At 38.0% G+C, this 22,670-nt stretch overlaps 1 protein-coding gene across 22 annotated transcripts in view; it reads right to left on the bottom strand.

Moving 5' to 3' along the window:
- Positions 1-22,670, bottom strand: part of Hdac9 (histone deacetylase 9) — an 888,277-nt gene that overhangs the window by 544,377 nt on the left and 321,230 nt on the right. The gene's annotated exons all lie outside the window — the stretch shown is intronic.

Raw genomic sequence — 22,670 nt, 5'->3', positions numbered from 1 at the left:
TAGCAGAGACCACAGAATTCCATGTAGTTAATAGGACCCGTGTAATTAATATTTTGGCAATCAATTGGGTAGATCCCACAAAATTTGGACTTGTATTTGTAGATGCACATAGTAGTTAATTATAAAGTTCTTGCTACAATAACTGCTTTGTATACTAAATCATTGTTTTTCAGAGCTACAAACATAGCTATGTATGATATTCATAAAAATGACCTCAATTTTATAATTTAAATTTGATCATCTAGTTTTCTCTAACACCTACTTTTACATATTTCAAATTCTAGTCTACACACAAGTGAATGCAATGATAGAGATGAGTACATTTTTGGTTTCTTCTCACTGGGACTAATAAACCAACCAGTACACATCACCAGTTAAGTTTGATACATCTTAATCATTTCTGTTACAAGGGTAGGATTAAATTGTTTTATCACTGGAATAAAAAATATTAATAGTCTTAATAGCAAATACCATCATTTTGTCACATGATATAGGGAGTGATCTTTGAGATGCAGGAATCATATTTAAAAACATGGAGATTTTATTTATATAGAGTTTTTCACGTGTCAATATATCTCGTCATAAATCATTCTAAATGCCAATTTTCATTTTCATATTAGTGACTCACATGCAGAATCAGATTATTTAAAATTTCATTACCAGAGAAATACCAGGATCAGAAACTATTCCCATCACTTTAAATGCAGCAGTAGTCTTATATTATTGGTAGGGCTGAAAAAGCTACTAGTATATCTATTCATCACTTAACAAAATATTTAGAACATTAAAAATGCAAAGCTAACATGACCTCAGAAATATGTATGTGTGTTCATATACATGCATATACATTCTTTTGAAGATGGATAGACATACAGGCAGACAGATAGATTGGGATTTTGCAGGAAGTATGGATAATAAAAGGTGAAGACAGGTAGATATCCAATATAAGGCTTGTACCTGCATTGTAGATCATGTGTAATTGTTAAAATATTCACAACATTTATAGCTTTAGCACTAAAGACTTTCCTGGATATTTCAATGAATTATTATAAAGCATCTTACATAAAGATTGATGCATTGGATACATACATAGCTACTCTCACTATATAGGTAAGTGAATTTGTATTACTATAAACACAATGAAAAAAGTTTAGAAAAATTTAAAACAATGCTTTCCCCCAGAGGTATCAATAGAGGCAAAAGAGAGCTTTAAATCCAGTGAATTAACTCATAATAATAACATACATTATTTCTGTAATTTTTAAATCCAGAATTTAACATACAATTTTCATGAGGAATGGGCAAAGAGTCGAAGAGAAAAAGGGAGTTTAAAATGTATTCCTGACATTTTTTCTTGCTAGATGTATTCTTGCTAAATGTATTCTTTCTTTCCTTATTTAGGCCTACACCTCTAGGCATATGAAAGAACAGTGCCCACTGGTAAGGAAGGCTGACTTAAAGAGGTGACATCATACACATCAACCTAGCAAACCAGGATTATAATAATAAGATGACAATAGACTTCTTGGGTTCTGGGTTTGAAGCTAAACGCATTTTTGTAATGTTAATCAAACTTGTGTCTGGGATGAAGGGACAATAAAGGGAAGTGTCCATATAATCTAATGTTGGTATCTCTAACATCATCCTCTTGGCTGGCCAGATGACAGATATCTGTGTCAGTCATGTTCTCCTTACAGACTTACACTTTTGAAATGGTGCCTACTTGTTCCATAGAAAGGTTTTCTTTGCTGGTGCTCAAACTGTGTTCTTTAAGAAGTAAATGAGCCTCTGTAACCTCAAGAGATCAGGCACACACCAAGATGGATTCCACTTGTAGACTGTTTTGTTCAAAAGGTTAAATTAAAATTTCTTCTTTGTATATCTTTCCAGAACGTAATGAAAAGGTCAGAAGCATATTGAGGATATTTTCAAATGTTGCTATCAACTGTCTCTGGCTGATTTAAGTAACCAGGCATACAGGAGGTGTTTATCCGAGCAAGCAAAATGTTCTCCGAGATGCTCTCCATTGCTAACTGAAAAGTGCCCTGCTTTGGGGAAGAGGCAGGCCTGACTAAGGCTTCCAGGAGGGCAATTACTGACACTGATGAGCAACCACAGACTGAAATGCTCACATAAATGGCCCAGAAAGATCCATTAACATTAATTTTCACTTTACAGTCTTTCAATGTTAGAAGCACTGTGACACTGTTCCAGGGGACACCTACCTTCTACACACGTTAGTGGTAATTATGTGTACCATGGTGATTTGGGCAAATTGTTCAGTGAGCAGAAAATCAGCAACTCCACAGAATGCATAGTTGAATAACACTATCATATAGAAAAGAATGTAAACTTGAAAATATTGTAACATTCAAAAATAACCTGCAGTAGAAAACAATGAAGCATCCATTTTGAAAAGGTAGAATACGTCAATGTAATTGGATTTATACCGCTACTTATAGTTGTGATTGAACTAATGAAACTAATTTTACTTCCATGCCTAGCGAAATCTGATTATAGCTGATTGAATGCATAATCTGCTACATGATTTTTGGCCTTAGAAAAATGCATAGTTCTCTTTCCTGCTACTGCGAATTCCTCTACCATTGATATGTCAAATAAATCTCCTGCCTTCCTACCATTCACAGATAAGCAACAGATGAGCTCATGTCAGGTTAGAAGTGACTAAGGGGGTCTTGGCATACCTTAAACTTGAGAAAAAGATGTGTAGCCAGTACATCCAGCACTGAGTATTAATTAGTTATGTATTCTGGAGGAAATTTCGTCATTAAATGAAGAGAACAGCAAGATAATGTTTCCTATTCTTAGTTCACACAAATTAAGAGGATGGAAATCATATTATGATACAGATTATAAATAGTACTTGATGCTAATGAGCAAGAAGGAATTAGCAAAACAGTTCTTGGGGAGGTGACAATAGAAGAGCGCCATCAGTTCCTAGTGTGTACAGTTCAAATTGTGGAGCCAAATAATCCTTATCATATTGGCACCAATCTGTCTGTGTACTTCTTAGCCATGGCAAAGCCTGAAGCACTCTGAACCTGCAAGGAAAAAACAGATTCTGGCAACATCAAATATCAGACTTCTTTGTAACTAGGATACCATCATCTCATCCCATATATGCTTGGAAACACAATCAGAGTGTATGATGTCTGGAAGATACAATATGTCATCTAACTTTCCCCTTTTATTTGTAAGACACATCACTCACTATGTAGAACATAGACATGATGATATTTTTCCTTATTATTGCTATTAATATTAATTATTTTAGTAGTGGGAGCATAGAACATTTTCTACAGATGGATACAGATAGCTATACAATTTTTTAATGGACCTGTGTACATATGTGCACAAAACCGTAGTATTTCTGTATGTGTATATAAACTCAGTTCTATTAAAAACATGTCTACATTTTTGAGTTTCATTTTATAAATGACAAGTTTTGTTCTGCTAGTTAAACTACTAACTACTCAAAGAGTTAAAACACCTAGCTTTAATACAAATGCTCACTCATACACACACACACACACACACACACACAGACACACACACACACGGGCACACATGTGGTTTGCTTTTTTTTTTTCCTTTGGTTGTGATATTGTATTGGTGGGGTTTTCTTTGAGATAAAGACTCTCTTGTCCAATCTGGGCAAATCATATCTCAAATCATACCTCAGGCCCCACTAGCCACTATGTAGTAGGATCACAGCCATGCACCACCATATTCTGTGTGATATTTTGATTGCATTCTGACAATAAAGTTTGCTTTGAATCAGAGGGCGGAGCCATCTACTAACTAAAAAACTAACCAAAGAGGTGTTGGAGGACTGAAGACAGACAGGAAGTAGTAGGAAGGGTCATAGAGAAGATCTCAGTCCTTTATGGATGGAGGAAAGGAAGAGATAGGAGGTCACTGATTGCTTCTCTGCCGCTTCTCTGATCATTCAGGTTCTAGCCCAAATATCTGACTCCCATTTTTTATTGCTAAAGAATAACTAGATAAATGGAACAACCATACACGGAGTTTTTTTTTTCAAGAAAAATCTCAGTTAATAAAACACTTCAAGAAAAGCAACACCTTCCTGTGCCAGGTCTTTCTGAGACTGCTGAGATGTTTCAAGGCTGTGGACCATGATTGTATCACAACAGAACTGTGTCTCTTTGAATGGTAGCGCAGGAAGCCAGGAGACTGTGTTGAGATTATTTTTTCAGGAGATGCAACTCGGACAACAGGAGTTAATCATTAGCAACCTGGATGCCTGGGGCTTCCGCTAGAAACCACTTTCCAAGCACATCCCCCTGTGAATCTTCATGTGGCACCACACCTGCCTTCACCTACTGGAAACTTGGGGTTTGTGGCTGGGCGGCAGGACTGACTACTTTGGGGATGAGGATGGACCTGGTGCTAATTAACCAGGCAGTGTCTTTCCTGTCAGAAGACGGAACACACTAGGGAGAAATGAGACATGCAGCTTCCGCATGGTTCCACGGCTTAAAGCATTATAAATAGATGTTGCAAAGGAGGACGGTGTAAACTTTAAAGGGCAAATCCTATTCCAGAGATAGTGCAGTTCATATGAATTACAAATAGTTCCAGGGGTTCAGACCATACAGGCGCTCAGGTTTCCACTGAAGCCCAGTTCTGCACCCTCCAATGAGATGAAAGTAGCACAAGATACATTAAGGAGGGAAGAGTGAGTATTGCGTCATAGAACATCATAGAGAACAAATCTCAGGTGCCGAGAATTCAGAGTGAAGGGATATTTAGTATAGCGATTGTCACGAATTGCTTATCTCAAGCGTTAGGGTAAGTTGTAAAACTACATGAGGTGATGTATCTTGTAGGAATGGTGAGCGAAACGGAGGGGAAAGGAGTATACTTCTGCATCCTTGCTATCTTTTAATTCCACAGCCTGTACACAGGTAGAGAATGCTAAGTGCTAGCAGGAAAGTTATCCTATGTATGATGTTGTTAGCGCTGGGGAAGTCTCGTTTCTGGTCCTGTGTTGTCTTCCTATTGCTGCAGCTTTCCTGGGTCCTCATACTAGGAACTGAAAATCTGGGACCATCAATTTGTTTCCACAACTGAATCACCCTTCTCTCTAAGTTCCTCTCTACATGGAAGACAGACTGGAAAAGAGACTTCTATAGAATTTACCTTCTTGTGTTTTATATTTCTGAAATATAACCCCTTAATTTCCCAAAAATAGGTAAAGGTTGAAAAATTTCTTCAGAATTAAGCATAATTTCAACCTACACTTATGAATCACACAGAAAATAAACGCTGAGATGAATCACAGAATATGACTTCCAACCAAGGGTTATGCTCTTTGTAAAAAGACTAGATTTTAAATATATATGAATGCATTGTGATTTTTAAAGACTTCACATTTATTTACAAATATAACACTTTACCATTGCCCTGTAAAAATGTTAAGAAGTTCCTAACACTTTATGCTAAGCATTTACACACACACATTACACATATACACTGATATGTCATTTAACATATATTTTGTTTTATTCTGTATTGAACAAACATATTACATGGCACATTTCACTTAACTAAACATTCTGAACACCTGTCATGCCTAGACACATTTCCCTCCTTTTAATGTATAGATAAGCATAATTTAACCTTTCTCTGGTTTTCTGTTGAAAGTAAAAGCCTACACATATGAGTTTGTACAAAAGCACAAAATATTTTCTGTGATAACTTGATCCTAAAGCAGTCGTTCTCAACCTGTGGGTTGTGACCCTTCTGAGGGCCACATATCAGATATATTGCATGCCAGAAATTTACATTACAATTTGTAACAGTAGTACAATTATGATTATGAAGTAGTAACAAAAAATTTTATAGGTGATGGTCACCACAACATGAGGAACTATATTAAAATCACAGGGTTGGAAGGTTGACAACCACTGATCTAAAGAGTCAAGTTTCTAGCAAAGAACTATATTTATGCATTTTAATGAAAAATTGATCCTAAATTTGTTTCTGCTATCATATAAATATCCTCAAGTTCCTAGCCCATCACCAAACCTTAATCATATAAATCTTGAAAAATTTTAATAGTTCTAATGATAAGTAAAATATCACACAATTTTTTTCTTTTTCTTTTTTTTTAATTTTATTTTTTTTATTTTATTTTCCAGTTTAAATTTAGATAAGAATCAAGGTTGCTTCACAAGTCAGTTCCAGGTCCCTCTCCCATTCCCTCCCTTCCTCCCGTGCCCTCCCCCCCCCGTTATCCCCTCATTTCTCCAGGGAGGGTGAGGCCCTCCATGGGGGTGTCCATAGTGTGTCATTTCATATAGGGCAGGGCCTAGACCCTTTCCCAAGAGTTCAGGGTGATAGTGCACCTCACATTGTTCTATTGGAGTCCAAAGTCCGTGTGTATACTTGGGATGGATACTGATATGCTGCCCAAGGCTCAATAGATTCCCTAGGCCTCTTCACTGACACCCAGATTCAGGGGGTCTTGATCAGTCCCATGCTGGCTTCCCAGGCTAATGCCTGGGATTCAAGAGTTAACCTTTGTCTGGTCAGCTGTTTCTGGGGGTTAAACCAGCCCAGTCTTAATCCCTTTGATCATCAGTCCTCCCTCTCTGTTACTGGCTTTCTTGAGTTCAGCTCAGTACTTAACCAAGGGAGTCTGCCTCTTCTTCGATCAGCCACTGAATAAAGTTTCTGTTTCCCAGACTCTCTGGCCATAGGATTGTAGGCTGGCACTCCCCAGATCTATGTCTAAAATCCATATATGAGAGAGTACATGCCATGTTTCTCTTTTTGTGACTGGGTTACCTCACTCAGGATGGTTTCTTCTAGTGTCATCCATTTGCCTGCGAATCTCATGATTCCATTATTTTTTTCTGCTGAATAGTACTCCATTGTGTGTAGATGTACCACATTTTCTCTATCCACTCTTCTGGTGAGGGACATCTAGGTTGCTTCCACGTTCTGGCAATTACAAATAAAGCTGCTATGAACATAGTGGAACAGACCTCTTTGTTGTATGAATGGGCATCTTTTGGATATATGCCTAAGAGTGGAGTTGCTGGGTCTTGTGGTAGGTTTATTCCCATTTTTCTGAGGAATCTCCACACTGATTTCCAAAGTGGCTGAACCAGTTGGCACTCCCACCAGCAATGGAGGAGTGTCCCCCTTTCACCACATCCTCTCCAGCATAAATTGTCATTGGTGTTTTTGATTTTAGCCATTCTGACAGGGGTGAGATGGTATCTGAGAGTTGTTTTGATTTGCATTTCCCGGATGGCTAAGGATGTTGAGCACTTTCTCAAGTGCCTCTCAGCCATTTTAGACTCCTCTATTGAAAACTCTCTATTTAGTTCTGCAGCCCACTTTTTAATAGGGTCCTTTGGTGTTTTGGAGACTTGCTTCTTGAGTTCTTTGTAAATTTTGGAGATCAACCCTCTGTCAGATGTGGGATTAGTGAATATTTTTTCCCATTCTGTGGGCTGCCTTTTTGTCTTGCTGACTGTGTCCTTTGCCTTACAGAAGCTTCTCAGTTTCAGTAGGTTCCATTTATTAATTGTTGATCTTACTGCCTGTGCTACTGGTGTTATGTTCAGGAAGCTGTCTCCTGTACCAATTCGTTCAAGGGTACCACCCACTTTCTCTTCTAAGAGGTTCAGTGTGGCTGGATTTATGTTGAGGTCTTTGAACCATTTGGACTTAAGTTTTGTGCATGGCGATAGACATGGATCGATCTGCATTCTTCTACATGCCAGTCTCCAATTATGCCAGCACCATTTGTTGAAGATGCTTTCTTTATTCCATTGTATATTTTTAGCTTCTTTGTCAAAGATCAGATGTTCGTACGTGTGTGGGTTAATACCCGGGTTTTCAATTCGATTCCATTGGTCTACCTGTCTATTTTTGTGCCAATACCAAGCTGTTTTCAGGACTATAGCTCTATAATAGAGCTTGAGGTCAGGGATGGTGATGCCTCCGGACGTTGCCTTGTTGAACAGGGTTGTTTTGGCTATCCTGGGTCTTTTGTTTTTCCATACAAAATTGATTATTGTTCTTTCAAGGTCTGTGAAGAACTGTGCTGGGATTTTAATGGGGATTGCATTGAATCTGTAGATTGCTTTTGGCAGGATTGCCATTTTTACTACATTGATCCTACCTATCCAAGAGCATGGGAGATCTTTCCATTTTCTGAGGGCTTCTTTAATTTCTTTCTTTAAAGATTCAAAGTTCTTACGATACAGGTCTTTCACTTGTTTGGTTAGCGTTACCCCAAGGTATTTTATGTTGTTTGTGGCAATTGTAAAGGGTGATGTTTCTCTGATTTCTCTTTCAGCCCTTTTATCATCTGTATATAGTAGGGCTACTGATTTTCTTGAGTTAATCTTGTAGCCTGCCACTTTGCTGAAGGTGTTAATCAGCTGTAAGAGTTCCCTGGTAGAGTTCTTTGGGTCATTGATGTAAACTATCATATCATCTGCAAACAGTGAAAGTTTGACCTCTTCCTTCCCAATTTTTATCCCCTTGATCCCCCTTTGTTGTCGTATGGCAATAGCTAGAACTTCAAGTACCATGTTGAAAAGGTATGGAGAGAGTGGGCAGCCTTGTTTTGTTCCTGATTTTAGAGGAATTGCGTTGAGTTTCTGTCCATTTAGTTTGATGTTGGCTGTTGGTTTACTGTATATAGCTTTTATTATGTTTAAGTATGTCCCTGTTATCCCAGATCTCTCCAAGACCTTTATCATGAAGGGGTGTTGGATTTTGTCAAAGGCTTTTTCAGCATCTAGTGAGATGATCATGTGATTTTTGTTTTTCAGCTTGTTTATATGGTGGATTACGTTGATGGATTTTCGTATGTTGAACCATCCCTGCATTCCTGGGATGAAACCTACTTGATCGTGGTGAATGATTGTTTTGATGTGTTCTTGGATCCGATTTGCCAGTATTTTATTGAGTATTTTTGCATCAATGTTCATGAGGGATATTGGTCTGAAGTTCTCTTTCTTAGTTGTATCTTTGTGTGGCTTGGGGATCAAGGTTATTGAAGCCTCATAGAAAGAGTTTGGCAAAGACCCTTCTGCTTCTATTGTGTGGAACACTTTGAGAAGAATTGGTATAAGCTGTTCTTTGAATTTCTGGTAGAATTCTGCCCTGAGGCCATCTGGACCTGGGCTTTTTTTGGTTGGGAGACTTTTGATGACAGCTTCTATTTCCATAGGGGTTATAGGTCTATTTAAATTGCTTATCTGTTCTTGATTTAGTTTTGGCAATTGATAGCTGTCCAGGAAGTCATCCATTTCCTTTAAATTTTCGAATTTTGTGGAGTACAGGTTTTCAAAGTATGACCTAATGATTCTCTGGATTTCCTCAGAGTCTGTTGTTATGTCCCCCTTTTCATTTCTAATTTTGTTAATTTGCGTGTTCACTGTCTGCTGTTTGGTAAGTTTGGACAAAGGTTTGTCTATCTTGTTGATTTTCTCAAAGAACCAACTCTTCGTTGCGTTGATTCTTTGTATTGTTTTCCTGGTTTCTACTTTATTAATTTCAGCCCTCAATTTGATTATTTCCTGGCGTCTACTCCTCCTGGGGGAGTGTGCTTCTTTGTCTTCTAGAGCTTTCAGCTGTGATGTTAATTCTCTGGTATAACTGTTCTCCTGCTTCTTCATGTGAGCATTTAGCGCTATGAACTTCCCCCGTAGCACTGCTTTCAAAGTGTCCTATAGGTTTGGGTATGTTGTGTCTTCATTCTCATTGAATTCGAGGAAGTCTTTAATTTCTTTTTTTATTTCCTCTTTGACCCAGGGATAGTGCAGTTGAGCATTATTCAATTTCCATGAGTTTGTAGGTTTTCTGCAATTTGTGTTGTTGTTGAATTCTAATTTTAAAGCATGGTGGTCTGATAAGATGCATGGAGTTATTCCAATTTTTTTGTAGCTGCTGAGGTTTGATATGTTGCCAAGTATGTGGTCGATTTTTGAGAAGGTTCCATGTGGTGGTGAGAAGAAGGTATATTCTTTTTTATGTGGATGAAATGTTCTATAGATATCTGTTAATCCCAGTTGGGTCATTACTTCTATTAGCCCTTTTGCTTCTTTGTTGAGTTTCTGTTTGGTATTCCTGTCTAGTGGTGAGAGTGGTGTGTTGAAATCTCCCACTATAACTGTGTGGGGCTTTAGATGAGATTTAAGTTCTAATAATGTTTCTTTAACGAATGTTGAAGCCTTTGTATTTGGGGCATAGATGTTCAGAATAGACACTTCCTCTTGGTGGGTTTCACCTGTGATGAGTATGTAATGACCTCCTTCATCTCTTTTGATTGATTTTATTTTAAAGTCTAGTTTGTTAGATATTAGGATTGCTACCCCTGCTTGTTTCTTGGGTCCATTCGATTGAAAAATTTTTTCCCAACCTTTAATTCTCAGGTAATGTCTGTCTTTAAAGGTGAGGTGTGTTTCCTGTATGCAGCAGAAGGAAGGGTTCTGTCTTCGAATCCAATCTGCTAGTCTGTGTCTTTTTATGGGTGAGTTAAGGCCATTAATATTGAGGGATATTAATGACCAATGATTGCTCATCCTTCTTCGATTTGCGATGGTTGTTGTTGGTGGAATTATGTGTGGAATTTCACCCCTTTGTTCTTTTGGCTGTTGGTAGAGAGAGATTCTCTAATGCTTATGTTTTTCTGGTTGTAGTTAGCTTCCTTGGGTTGGAGTTTTCCTTCCAAAATTTTCTGTAGGGCTGGGTTAGTGGACACATATTGCTTGAATCTAGTTTTGTCATGGAATATCTTGTTTTCTCCGTCTATAGTGATTGAGAGCTTTGTTGGGTACAGTAGTCTGGGCTGGCATCCGTGGTCTCTTAGTGTAGGTAGAATATCTATCCAGGACCTTCTGGCTTTCAGCGTTTCCATGGAGAAATCAGGTGTAATTCTGATAGGTCTGCCTTTATATGTTACTTGACCTTTTTCCTTAGCTGCTCTTAATATTCTTTCTTTATTCTGTATGTTTGGGGTCTTGATTATTATGTGGCGAGGGGATTTTTTTGTGTGATCCACTCTATTTGGTGTTCTGTAGGCTTCTTGTACCTTCATTGGCATGTCTTTCTTAAGGTTGGGAAAGTTTTCTTCTATGATTTTGTTGAATATGCCTTCTGCCCCTTTGAGCTGGATTTCTTCTCCTTCTTCTATACCTATTATTCTTAGGTTTGGTCTTTTCATGGTGTCCCATATTTCCTGGATGTTTTGTGTTAAGGATTTGTTGGATTTAAGGTTTTCTTTGGTTGATAAATCCATTTCTCCTAGCGTATCTTCAACACTTGAGATTCTCTCTTCCATCTCTTCTATTCTGTTGGTAATGCTTGTATTGGTAGTGCCTGTCTGTTTGTCCAGCTTTTCTATTTTCTGCCTTTCTTCAGATTGTGTTTTTTTTAATGACTCTATTTCAGTTTTCAACCCTTGCAGTGTTTGCATTGCTTCTTGCAATTTTCTGTTTATCTGTTCGTCCGTTTGTTGCCTTTTATGAATTTTTTGGTTTGTTCTTTCTTCCATTTCTTGCATTTTTTGGTTTGTTTTTTGTTCCATTTCTCGCATTTTGTGCTTTGTTTCTTCTTCCATTTCCTGCCTTTTTTGGTTTGTTTCTTCTTCCATTTTTTCATTTTTTGCTTTGTTTTTTCTACCATTTCTTGCATTTTTTGCTTTGTTTCTTCTTCCATTTCCTGCCTTTTTTGGTATGATTCTTCTTCCAATTCTTGCATTTTTTGGTTTGTTTTTTCTTCCAATTCTTGCATTTTTTGCTTCATTTCTTCTTCCATTTTCTGCCTTTTTTGGTTTGTTTTTTCTTCCAATTCTTGCATTTTTTGGTTTGTTTTTTCTTCCATTTCTTTGAGGGATTTTCCAATATCCTCTTTTAGGGCCTCTATCATTTTCATGAAAGTGCTTTTAAGGTCCTTCTCTTCTGCTTCGTCCGCATTGGAATGTTGGGGTCTTGCTGGTGTGGAGTCTCTAGAATCTGGCGGTGTCATATTTGTTTTTCTGTTGCTGACTGTGTTTTTGTATTGTCTCTTTCCCATCTCTTCTTCTAGTGGGTGCAGAAAGAGCCCCTTACTGGTCTGGGGACCAGAGTTCCCTTTTGGTGGGTGCTAGCAAGTCCAATAATCTGGTGGTTCTTCTATTCCTTGTCCGAATGCTGGTCCCGTGGGTGGAGAAGAAGAACAGGAATCTGGGGCGCTTATCCTCTTACCTGGTCCCCTGGACCCTATGCTGGGTCCTGTTGTACTTGATCCAGAACAGCTACTCCCCTGGTCTCCCTGGGTCCTCTGGTTTCCTGGTCTCGTTGGTGGGAGAGAAGACCTGGGGTCTGGGTGCTTGGCTCCCGCCGGGATTGGGAGCTCTGTGCAGGTCCCAGGCGATCTGCAGGCACTGGAGCACAGGCCGGGAAGCCGGCCTGTTTACCTGATGCTGCTGGAAGAACCGCCGCTTCCCTGGACTCCCAGCCTCCTCTCCCCCAATTTTTTTCTTGATTAGATTAAAAGAAACATACCAAATGTTTATCTATTTAGCTTTCTTATTCTACAGATTGTATTTGCATATTCTTTATCTGTATTTATACTAAATGCAGTGACTTAGTGGAGGTCTACAATAATCATAAACATATAATACATATTGACTCAATAACTATATTTGAATTGTGTACCTATTACATATGGATATAGCATGTGACATTAATACCTGTTCTCTTTAGACTCCTCAGTATGTATTTGGTTGTTGGAAATGTTTATAGAACAGATGAAAAATGAGGACCCAGAGATGCAGAGGTTCTGGGATGAGTTGTTCATGGTCAAACCAATGGACTCTGGTGACTTCCATAGGTTTCAGTTCCTCTAGCTATAATTCAAACAAACCATAGCCACAAAATTGGCATATCATATATTTGGCAGATTTTATCATAGTGTTCTTGAATATATCACATGAACATAAAAACACACATGCATGAACACATATACACAATATTAAAATTCCTTTACCTTTATACATAAAAGTGCTAGTTTCTACAAACCATTTCAGCTCAAATGATGTGAAATTGAGTTAAAAATAAACTGTAATTGAAATGAGCTCGATAAACCTGATACTGTGCTTTATAGAGTCATAGCTTTATGCACTAAGCAAACCCATTGAGACCAAGTTCTGGAAAAACCAGCTTTCCTCCTACTGCACACCGGCAGCCCACTCTAGAGAGCAAGAGCTAACGTGGATGTTACTCGTAACTATGTTCAGTCTAAGCACCAGTCATTTACAATGAATACAGCCCAAACTCAGGGTCAAAAAGCCCATTGTTTACAACACATTAATTCTAGTACCCAGCTACCATTTCCCTCAAATATAAATAATGATAAACCACATGCAAATGTTATCATCTGGCTTCTAGAACAAATGATAATTTAACTATAAATTGTGTTTCACCATACAAACCTATTATCTAATGCAACTTTTAGGAGAAAAAGTTACTGAATTCTCAACCTAAGAGTGTTTTTACATACTTTCCCTAATGAATAAGTTAAGTTGAATGTTTGTTATGAATGTAAAACACTGAACAGGGGGAAGGGTCTAGGCCCTGCCCTATATGAAATGACAGACTATGGACACCCCCATGGAGGGCCTCACCCTCCCTGGGAGAATGAGGGGATAACGGGGGGGGGGATGGGGGGGAGGGCACGGGAGGAGGGGAGGGAAAGGGAGAGGGACCTCGTACTGACTTGTGAAGCAACCTTGTTTCTTATCTAAATTTAAAATGGAAAATAAAGAAAATATTAATAAAAAAAAACACTGAACAGTCCCCTGTGATAATCCCGCCATTTAAAATCATTCAGATAGATGGGATAAAAAAATCAGTCTATCAAAAATTAGACTGAAAATAAAACCACGTATGGGTTTTTCAGTGAAAATTCAACAGAACTAAGGAATTGTTTCTCATTTATCTTAACATTGCAAGTGTTCCTAGTAAGATATCCATTTTAATATTTACAGATCATCTCCATTTAGAGGACTACAAAAAATCCAAACAGAGCACCAAACAATACTTTGCTTATATTATCTTACTTCAGGAATAAATCTCTTCAAAATATCATTTAAATAAAAATTTAATGAAAACTCTTTAGCAATTTAGTTTATAAAACTACTTTTTCTCAGCCGGGCGGTGGTGGCGCACACCTTTAATCCCAGCACTCGGGAGGCAGAGGTAGGCGGATCTCTGTGAGTTCGAGGCTAGGCTGGACCGATAGCCTCCAAAACAATACAGAGAAACCCTGTCTCGTAAAACCAAAAAAAAAAACCTACTTTTTCTCATATATCAGCTCAAGTAGCTTCTTAGGAAACACATGGGTTTGATCAATTAAATACTATACATCTATTGCTGTTAGTATAGTGAAAATATTGCTCATTTGATTTGACTTGTGTAGTTGCTGTAAGCACAGATTTGGTCTCTAAAGATCCTTTCATCAGTGTTTCAAGCACAGAGATGTTCAGAAAATCAGCTGGATCACATTTTCCAGTTCTAGATTCAGATGAAAATGTCAGCCCGTGAAGCACTTTAACCAAGTTTCCAAACCTTAGGTATATACCTCATCAGATTGTAATGAAAAACATAGGTTTAGTATCTGCCATGTAAGACCCTCCTTTCTGGTTCTGAAAATCAAAAGATAAAAAAATTAAATACACATTTAATAATTCTCTCATTGGTTCAGTTTTCAAAAAAAAAAAAAACAGACAGGTGTGATGACTGTAAGACACCGGAGCTCTGACCTAACGGAAGAGGTGAGGGAGCAGACAGTTGGTGCATAGAACTGGAAGAAAAGGTTTTCCAAGGGAAGATAACTTCATAGTCTCACTGGATAAAACCCTGCCAGCTCAGACCTGAAGCCTAGTGGCTTAGCAGTATTCCCTGACTGGGTGACTGATGCTTCAATTCACCCATGGACAAATGAAATAAGAATTGATAGATTTAGAAAGACATAATAAGACGTCTCACACAAATATGACAAGAGAGGCTGTAAGAAGAGATGAGGATGAACAGTTAAAAAGGCCATTCTAAGAGTTCCTAGTTTCATGCACAGGTGGGTAGAGAAAGTGCTCTGGCAAAGTGTACTTTCCACGTTTACCAGTCCTCAGTGAATGCTGTAAGAACTCATCTACTGGATAACTTTCCTCCAAACAGAGCACCAGATGCCGGGGCATGAAGACATGTAGGTAATCCAGTGTCCATTCACACTTTCTGGCACTGTAGCAAGCTAAAACCACTCTTTTCTTTCTTTGTTCATTATACAGCCAATGATGGGCATCTGGCATCATGGGATAGCAACGATGCACTGAGGATATATAACATGCATGTTTGAAAGGTCAGACAGAGCTATCTCACTTAGATTTCTTTAGAGCTCACAGGGTTGCTTGAGATATAATGTACACACATCCAACATATCCACAAAGTTAAAACAGCGTTTGGTATGCAGCAAAATTGATCTGTGTATAAATAAATGACATTACAAACATGTGGAATGTCTGTGTTTTGAGTCACTTCCTCAATTCTCATAGCTAGGTCAAGGTTGGGTTCTTACTGGGATCTGAGTGAAGCGATCACTAAAACCCTTCCACTTCTATACCCTTGTAGAAGTAAGAAAGTCAAAAGTATTCAATTTTTATGATTACAATATCAAACAATTTCCTCTTTCCATGTGAAGCTCCTTGCTGCCTGATTTTGTGCACCTCTTCAAGCAGTGAGGAGCAATTCCTAAAATGTTGGGGCATCAATGTCTCAGTTAATGTTCTATTTTCCTGAGAAAAGACCAGGACCAATGCAATTTATAAAATAAAGCATTTAATTGAGGAGGGGGTAGCTTACAGCTACTAACAGTTAGTCCATGCACATCATGGCAGGGGTCATGGTGGCTGGCAGGCAGGTAGGCACCGTGCTACAGGAGTAGCTGAGAGCTCACATTTCATCCAAAAGTTGCAGGCAGAGAGAAGGGCAGGGAGTATGGCAAGCATGGGCTTTTGTAACCTCAAAGCCTGCCCAGACTGACACACCTATTCCAGCAAGGCCATGCCTCCTAATCCCTCCCAAACAGTTCCACCAACTAGGGACCAAGCATTCAAATATATGAGCATTCTCATTCTCATTCTCATTCAAACCACCACAATCAGAAAGCCAGTTCACTGGGTTAGGGGGTATGATGGGATGGGCCTGGACAGGAAAGCACTAGATAGGAAAGGGCAAAATTAGATAGATGTAGTAGCACATTGCGCAGCATTACAGAGTATGAGATGGTATGGCATGACAAGCTTAAGCTAGAATAGACTGGAATACATTAGCATGGGGATTTATAATGAATATTTGCTCCCAGTGCACGTAAATATGCAAATAGTCATAATTTACAACTACTTCAATTACTTTAAAAATATACGCTGTGGTCTGCAGTTTGAGAAACACATGTATGAGAACAAGTTATATTTCTAAATTCAGATCGGATCAGTTTCCAAGCTCAACCTGGCTTTGTGTACTTTGGCAATCTAACTTCCCAGAATCTTCAATATGCTCTACCTTAGAAAACTCATAAATTTCAGATTTTAAATTAACTAATGTGTGAAATGTCTATATGAGGCTCTGACACCAGTGAAGCATTAAAAAGTATTTAATATTATTTTCATAATTTCTCCCTAATATATTTTAGATTTATGTAACTGATATGAATTATTTTTCACCTTTTAATTAAATGCACAAAATAAAGAAGAATCCAGTCTTTCAAGATGATTTCATATGAAACATAAGCCATCTGACTCAACTGGAAATGTATGTTAACAGCATAGGATTTCCATGATGGGTCAAAGAAATTTCTAGTCTCCTCCTCATTGAAGTTTAGACCTTATGCTTTGCACTCATTTTTGACTTGCAACAACATGGGAAATTTATATCAATATCATTGTCATTTATATTACTCTTTGTTTTTATTGCCAAAATTGCAGATTAAAGACAAGTTTAAAATTAATATCCACACACTTTGCCAAACTTTTCCTAGCTGCCTGCAATAAAGAACATTAAATAAAGCCCCATATTTGGTGGTAATTTTACTACCAAAGAATGGATGTGTAACAAAACATTTATAATTAACAAGACACTAAATACCTTAATTTTCAGACTTGTTGATGAACAATAAGGAAGAATGCATGAGGGAAAAAGTTCTTAATAATCTGTTAATTAATTTTGATCGAGATAGTGCAGAGTACTTAGTGAATTTCTACTTCTAAGAAATCAATGTTCTAGCACTAGATACCACATGTCTAAAATAATTTCTCTACCTCACTGACATTCATGAGCTAACAGGAGGAGACTATGTGAGCAACTAAACAAATACATACCTTAATGATGTTAGAAGGGATATTAAGAGATCAGGGGAAACAAGAATGGGAATAAGGAGCGTTTGTCGCTTTATGTAAGATATCATGAAATCATTTTTAGATGGAGATGATTGAGCATATATCTAAAGACAGATGGAATAGAGCAATATGGACATCTGGAAGGCCAAGTCCTGAATTACTAGGGACTTGGGCAAGCCTTGGGACTCCATGCTTGGCATGACACCAGTCTGGGGTGTGAACCAGGCTTCAGGGACACATAGTATCTGGTTAACCTTGGGAGCTATATTTGCCTTTACCCTGAGGAAGATCAGACTCTCCTAGAGCAGTGAGTCTCAACCTTCCTAATGTTGCAACATGTTAATATAGTCCTCATGTTGTGGTGATCTTCAACCATAAAAATATTTTCATTGCTACTTCATAACTGTAATTTTACTGTTAGGAATTATAATTCAGATATATGATACACAGGATATCTGATATGTGACCCCTATGAAAGAGTTATTCAACCCCCAAAAGGGTCATGACCCACTGGTTGAGAACTACTGTTCTAGAAGGTTATAAAAAGAGGACAGTCATGGTATGACTTCTCAATGCTCATTCAACGTTCAAGTTTAGAATAAATCTGATCATCTGTTACTCCACAATCATATCAACACTTGTATTTTGTTTCTGATACTCTAGAAATACAAAGTGAAATTTGCATCTTCATTTCTCTATTAATCTTTGGTATTTCTCCTTTTTAGAAGTTCATTTGAAACTGTTTTAGTTGTTGTTTTGTTTGTACTGTGAAAGAGCCTCATATATTTTACAAATTAATTATCAGCATATGTTTTGCGAGTATGCTGAATTTCTATTCTGTGGGCTGTGTTTTTCTCTTAGTTATTTTGTTTGCTATATGTAAGTATTTCAGGCTGCTGGACTGTTGATGTTATAGTTACATGTCACAGCTGCATAATTCCTTAAACCTTATCAAAAATTCAGAAATTGCAGTTATTGGTATTTATGCAAAAGAATTAAGGATCTAAATGTTCCCTGGAAGATGACCCCATGTGAAAATGTGGTTTCCATACACAATTGAATAACTGAATTTGTAAAGTATCCTGCTATGGGCAACAGTATGAATAACACTGCATTTTGTTAAGTAAAATACAAAGCCACAGAAAGACAACTTCTTCATGATTTCACTCACATGATGCATTTCAGGTAGTCAAAGACACAAGCAATAAGCAGATGAGTGGTTTCCATGTCTAGGGTAGAAGAGGGGAAAGACAGGAAACTGATAATAAAACTCAGTCATGAAAAGTGAATCATTCCTAGAGAACTTAAGTGCTACACATGCTTCACACACTTATAAAGTCTGCTGTATAGATAAGCACCACGCTAAAGCAATTACCACAGTAAGTGTATTACAGAAAGAAAGGGAGGGAGGAAGGGAAGAGGGGGAGGTGAGAGATGGAGGGGGGAGGAAGGGGAGGGAGAGTTGGAGGGAGACAGGGAAGGAAGGAAGGAAGGAAGGAAGGAAGGAAGGAAGGAAGGAAGGAAGGAGGAAGGAAGGAAGAAAGCCACAACCAGGGAAGGATGGGATAGACTGGAAGCTTGGGGAAAATAGTGAGCTAAGTTAGAGTCTTGCATCTACCCAAGAATGTCAGTGTCAGCAGAGTGAGGGGGGAGGTGGAGCAGACTGGATGTGGTGATGAAATAATTGTGGAGTAGAAGAAGAACGGAAGATTGCCCGTGCCAGCATATGTGGAAAGAGAAATTCCAACATGAATGAAAGAATCAATTAGTGGATAAGAAAGTAAATAAAATGCACAATAAGGAGGCAGACCATGCAAATGTCTGCATTTAAGGAGCATGGAGTCAATACTGCTCCATTAATGACATGGCGCTCTCTGGAAAGGCTCAGCAAGGAACGTCTACAATGAGGCTCTGGGTGTGAGGAAGGCCCCATAGTTCTTTAAGGATTTAATTTGTACCATGAGTTCTGAAATACAAAACACTGAGCCTTCAATTTGAAATAATAAGTCAGTCATTAAAGGCATAGCATATTCGGGTGTTGTCCTGCCTGCAACAATTGGTTGTTACTCTCCAGCCAGCTAATGTCAGCCAGGCAATAAAGGTAATTGTACAAAGGATCAAAGAGTTGAGCTCCTACAGAGAAGCAAGTGCATATGTCGCCAATATTTCATCACCGAGAGGTACTTGCCTTCTTTTCCTAATATGAAAGCTATAAAAGGGAGGGAAAGCAGCCCCTGAAAGTGCTATTGTTAAGACCAAAAACTAATTAGTCATTGCTTCCCAAAGTGCTATGTGAAATGTCTTCAGAAATAATGGTCTGCTCTCTCCAATTTTATAGGTTTGCTGGGTCTAGTGTTCTCTGGAATTTCCTGTTTCCCTTGGTAGGGAAGATTGAGTAAACTTTACAAGTCATCTTGAATAACAAAAAGCTTTCAATAAAGGCAATCATTTGTGGATTCATAAAGTATACAACTAGACTAGAAGTAGGGAGGAGAGGGGTAAATGAAAGTTTCAAGACTGTATGTGACGTTGACTAAACTTAGTTATTTTGTGCCCGAGGTGGTAATTTTCTACTTTGAAGATGCACAATGAAATCTCATATTTCTTTTAGTGCATTCCTATAAGACAAACATACAAACAGATCATGGTCTAATGTGATACATCTAATAATTATAAATACACTATGTCCACAGTAAATTATGTTGATACACACAGATAGAGGTTGATAGCATTGTAATAGAGTGTACCACAGTCAAGCTCTCTGCTTCTCACTAATATTTAAAAGTTGTATTAACATCTCTGTAAATTCCACCATATGGAGGAAATGCACAGGGCCAGGGAGAAAGAATGACAAGTGTGTTCTACATAATAGCTAACATCAGAAATCCCTATAAACAAAAGGTGATAAATGCACAGCACAAGATTTCTCTCCTAAAACTCTTGACATATGACAATCATCTCTCTGGAATTATTCCACTTTATTCAGTTAAGTGTATCTTATAATTACACTTGATTTATTCAGCAGAAACAGGAGGTCAAAACTGAATACAAGCAATGAGTCTGCATTTCTGTAACTCTCTATCCACACATCACTGTGTTAATACGTGGATGAGTCTGCTCAGCACTGGCAGCCAATACTTGGTCATGAACATAGGGAGCCAGTTATCTGGTGCAGGCCCCTCCCAAATTTGAAGATGTACTAGCACTGCACAAGTTACGTTGTATATGAATCCATCACATGGGATATAATTAGTCTAATTTCAACCGGAACTGTTTTATGCACATGATGATCTCCACTATACACAAAGATGACAAAGACAGTGTCAAAAGACTTGCAGTCTATTCCAGAAAGAACACAAACCTTGACAGAGCTTGCCAGGGAGCAATTTCCTTTCAATGTTTTCAACAAATGCAATGTACAACGAATTCTTCAGTGTGCGGAAACCAGCCACATGGCACTCTCTGCTTCCTGCCAAGCACTGATAATTTAGCATTAACTGGGGAGGGACACTCCTCCTCTGTAGGCATGTGTAAACTACACAAAATGATAAACTGTGCCTTGATGAGAGCTAGAAAACCACAAATTCAATTTGGTTGACAAGCTTCCTCAATGGAAAATGAAGAAGCATCTCCTCTCTAACATGTCACCGGCCCACTTGGTTCTAAAACAGGAAGAGTGCCCCATTTACGCCCCCTTCAGCTCTGAGGTTGTTTTATTTCTCATTGAGACACAAGAACTTGCTGAATAATCTTAGCTCCAAGCCAGCTTTCAGAATAAAGTCATTGTAGTGTCTCGCGGATGCACCTGGATCTTTCAGCTATTTCTCATCTACTTCAATAGACTTTACAATAAGTTCATGTTTAAAATTTTTAATTGTCTTGTACACAATCCTGCAGCAGCCCATAAACTCCTGCATAAGTAATGCTAGTGAAATCCAAGGCTCAACCTTATGAGGCTGTTTTGTGACAAGAGAAGAACTTCAACAGTTAGGGATTAAAATTCCTATTAAAATATTCTCATAAAATTCTTTAGATAATGAAGAAATATTGTTGCTACAAAATAAATACCAAAAGAGCAATGTGAACCAAGGACTGGAACAATGTGAATCATAGAAACCACCGCATGTGCTACCATTGCTTCACTTTAAGTATCAAAGTCTCATGGATGACTTATCGCAAACATAGCAAAATATTGTAGCTAGGAAGGAAAAATAAAAACACTGCATGGTTTCCACTTCTGAGGATTTGTCATTGTAGGGGAGTAAGGAAAAGAATTCTGAAGAATGAAACCTGCATGTAAACAAGATATATCAGTAAACATCACACTTCAAACCTCTAGTATCATGCCAGCCTTGGACCTTCTTTCTGTATTTTGTCTTACAGATATTTATGTAACAGGAGAATATTATTATTTTTGTCATTTTAAGATATGACCAAAATAATAAAATGCAAAACTAAGAAGTTTATAATTCCCAAAGTGTTTTAAATAAGAACATTTTAATGCAAGAGAATGGAAAATAAGCTGTTTCAGAACAGTTTTCCAGTCACTATAGTGAGATGTGTCTGCCTCCTCCATTAAATTATCATGCCAACCTGGTCAAAAGTGTAATTATTGTCATTATATAAATGGGACCCCAATAATTTCAATAAAATGCCCAATGTCTACAGTAAGGAAATGGTTTTATTGCTGTCTGAACTCATATCCAACTCTCTTCAGATTCCTCCAGCTTTACCATGGACAAGAAAGATTTTACAAAATGAAAAAGAAGTTGATCACCAGGGAAATATCATAAACATTTAGGAACTGACCGACTGACCTGAGAATGGAGGCTTTTATTGTTAGATACAAAAACCTAAAGCATGGAATATTATAGCTCCACATTAAGGAAACACAAAATAATTTGCAGTCACCATAAAGGTGAAGCCACACATGACACTTAGAAGTTTTTAAAGGTTGTATCTAAACATCCATCTTAACATTTATGAAATTATGGTTTGCTGTTGTTCATTGATGTGTTTTAAAAGTGTTGTGCTCTAGTCTCCAAATCTCCAAGTCCCAGGCAAAAACTCCTTCCCAGACGATGTGTGGGCCTGTCTCTGTCCATTTGTAATTGGGCTAGCCTGTAACAACCTTTGACTCACATAAATGGTTGAGTGTGATGCTTCTTTTCAGATCAAAATACTAACAGATTAGCCTTCTGGAAGCTACTAACTTGGGACTCTTCCTCTT

This window comes from Mesocricetus auratus, unplaced genomic scaffold (genome assembly GCF_017639785.1).
Source record: "Mesocricetus auratus isolate SY011 unplaced genomic scaffold, BCM_Maur_2.0 Super-Scaffold_15014, whole genome shotgun sequence".
Taxonomy (NCBI): Eukaryota; Metazoa; Chordata; class Mammalia; order Rodentia; family Cricetidae; genus Mesocricetus; species Mesocricetus auratus.
Note: the sequence above shows the minus strand (reverse complement) of the source record. Positions and strands in the feature narration are given on the sequence as shown.